Genomic DNA, 3,431 nt, shown 5'->3' on the forward strand with positions numbered 1-3,431 from the left:
CTTTTTTAACCTTTGAAAATATGACTCAAGCTGGGCTCTGGTAGATCATGCCTGTAATCTTACTTACTCAGGATGCTGAGATCTGAGGATCATGGTTCAAAGCCGTCTAGGCAGGAAACTCCATGAGACTCTTATCTACAGTTAGCTACCACAAGTCCAGAAGTGGAACTGTGGCTCAAAGTGGTAGAGCACTATTCTTGAACAAAAGAGCTCAGAGACAGCACCCAGGTCCTGAGAGTTCAAGCCCTATTACTGACAAAAATAAATAAATAAATTAATTAAATTAAATATAACTCAAAGACTTATTCATGTATTTTCCTGAACATTAAGGGTATTGTTATAGAAACATAAGAGTCCTTCTATAACAATTATATGAACTTGTGGGTATGTTTCTTATAATCATACTTCATGGATTAAAAAAAATCAATACTGGCTGGGCACCTGTAGCTCATGCCTGTAATCCTACCTACTAAAGAGGCTGAGATCTGAAGATCATGATTTAAAGCCAGTCAAGGCAGATCTCCAATAAAACACCAGAAACTGGAAGTGGCGCTGTAGCTCAAGTGGTAGCTAGCCTTAAGTTGAAGAGCTGAGGGACAGTGCCCAGGCCCAGAGTTCAAGCCCCAATACCACAAAAATAAATAGATAGATAGATAGATAGATAGATAGATAGATAGATAGATAGATAAACTGACATCTGAAGAAGAACTTGTAAATCAAAGATTATTAGCTGGATCAGAATAATTGTTTTTTTGTTGTTAACAAGAACCCAAGTACAATGTGTAACCAAATATTGCTGAAACTACAGAAACAACTAAAAAATCTATATTTATCTGTTTGACATCTGCTGCTTATTAGCTCAGTACACCTATCAGTTCTAGTGATTCTAGCTTTTCAGTTTGCTAAAAGTGTCAGCAGAAAAAAAAAAACACAACAAATTTGCTTTTATCACCGATTTCTAAGTAACTTTAGCACCAAACGTTATTTTACTTAATCTGAGCTCATGATCCATTAATAACTTTCTCCTTACAAAGTGAAAACTTGCTTCATCAATTGTAAAAATACCTGAGTTAAATACATTAGAATACAAAGATGAGTATGTGTGGGAACAGAAGAATACAAACTGGGGCTGGAAAGGTGGCTCAGTGGTAGAGTGCTTGCTTTGCATGCATGAGGCCCTGGGTTCGATTCCTCAGCACCACATACGCAAAAAGAAAAAAGCCAGAAGTGGCTCTGTGGCTCAAGTGGTAGAGTGCTAGCCTTGAGCTGAAGAGCTGAGGGACAGCGCCCAGGCCCAGAGTTCAGGCCCCATGACCGGGCCCAAAGGAAAATAAAAAGAATACATCCTGATTCTAAGACAAACTACTCCACACCTAATTAAAACTGTAGTCTGACCTGTGACCTCAGCAGGATTCTCCAGGATTGGTCCCAGCATTCCTCTCAGTGCCCCTTCTCTATCCCTTCTCTTGGATCATCTTCAGATGCACTGACCTACTTGCAGCTTTTACAGCCTATCAAGCTTCAATCCATTTTAGAGTTTGGCTTTTCTGATCTTTTGCCTAGTCCTCAGGCCATAAGTTCTCTTAACTCACTTCTACTCATCTTGTACTTTTTAATGACACTTTGTTAGGGAAAGTTTTCTTAATACCCTAGATTTGGCAAGGTCTTCTGTTACATATCTTCCACAACTATGTTTTCCTTTCATAGCATTTAATGCAATGCAATGAGATGGCCTTTATAATTATTGATTTAGTATGTGTCTTCATATGTCATTGCAGTAATGTTGGGAGGGTCTCTGTGTTTGTTAATTAGATGAATAAGAAACATGAAGGTGATGCATCTCCTGAGACCCATTCTAGTAGCCACAAGTGTTTCTTTTCTTTTCTCCTTCCTTCCTCCCATCCTTCCTTCCTTCCTTCCTCCCTCCCTCCCTCCCTCCCTCCCTTTCTTCCTTCCTTCCTTCCTTTCTCTCTCTCTTTCTTTCTTTCTTTCCTTCTTCCTTCCTTTTCTCTGTTTATCTTCTCTCCTGAAATCTCTCATAGCCCTAATTAAACACAAACAAAAGTGTCTTCCATAGATAGACTACTTGTCATTTTCAGTTGCCTCCTGTGGTGGCTCTGGGCCTGTGGAGGTGCCGTCTCTTCTGGAGTGCCGGTGTCCTCTGGCATCTCATTGGAGCTTGTATGTGTCTGTTGAAGCTGGCCTCTGTGGCAAGAGGTTGCTGCTAGTTTCTTGAGTATTAGGAGGTCGACTTCCTACTCTCTTCTAGTAGTAAACTACCTCTTTAATCCAGCACACTGGGGGTTGTGCCAGCAAGGGGCTTCACAGCACTTCACAGCAGTTCTTTACAATGTTGCCATGGCTGCAGGGATTCCGCACATGATGTTTCCCTGTCCAAGATCCTTTGATGTCTTCATTGGTTGACTGGTTGAGAGCCATGAGGAAAGTGTGAAATCCAGTCAGTCCCAAAACAGACCATAGTGTGAACATGCAAATGAGGACTTCTACAACAGTTCCAGGAGTTTGATTCAGCCTCTCCAGGAAGCCAACTTTCAAGGATTTGAGGGCCACCTAGGTGATGTTGAAAGCAAAGACATAAATTGTGAGGAAGGGAGGAGAAAGAATGAAGAGCTAGAAGAAGTGATAGTTCCTCTTTCCAACCCAATTTTGCACACAGGGGCAGTGGTGTTTAAAGCGCTTCACATGCTTGTCACAGATGCAGAAATGAGGGGCCCGGGGAAGTCAGAAGATCTTCCATGTATTGTTGTAAGGTGAATTATCCAAGAAGCCACATTTTGGAAGATGGAATTTGGGAGTCTTTATTACATAGTTAACAGGCTGCATGTAGCCCCCAAATACACATAACACAGCTAGGAAACAAGCCAGAGAGGAAAGAAAGAACAAAAACACCAGCAAACTGATTCAGCTCCAATGGAGAGCTGAATTGGGACACCATGATGACCAGAGCCAAGCCAGGAGACAGGACACAGGACAAGATTGTTGGGAAAGTGGAGGAGAATGGAAAAGGAATTGGCCGGTCTGGATCATCAACAGGCGATGACTCTTCATTGAGGAACAATGAGGTGCACAGACCTCCCCATGGCTTTGGAGGTTGTGCGAAGGATTGCATTTTGGGGTGGGCTTATAGAGATCTAAACAAGGAAGCAGAGAAAAAAATGGGCTATGGTCTCCTTGGGATCAAGGGCAATGTCCTTGACCAGGCCCACATGGAATGCTGGGTGTGGGGGTCTATTTACTTCTGGGGGCCAAGGTGAGAATGACCAGCCTGTGCACAAGCACATGGGTACAGACCTGGTGCTTTGTTTGACCCTGGGGAAAAAGTAGGACTCAATCCTTCAGCGATCATGGAGACTCAAGTGGCATGGCATCCCAATGCCTATGCTGTTCCATGCCCAAATAGGGTCTGGGCA

General features: G+C 42.7%; 1 pseudogene; it reads right to left on the bottom strand.

The window, feature by feature from the left end:
• Positions 1 to 2,082: 2,082 nt before the first annotated feature.
• Positions 2,083 to 2,781, bottom strand: LOC105993500 (annotated as a pseudogene).
• Positions 2,782 to 3,431: the final 650 nt, after the last annotated feature.

The sequence above is a fragment of the Dipodomys ordii genome, unplaced genomic scaffold, assembly GCF_000151885.1.
Source record: "Dipodomys ordii isolate 6190 unplaced genomic scaffold, Dord_2.0 Scaffold97, whole genome shotgun sequence".
NCBI lineage: Eukaryota > Metazoa > Chordata > Mammalia > Rodentia > Heteromyidae > Dipodomys > Dipodomys ordii.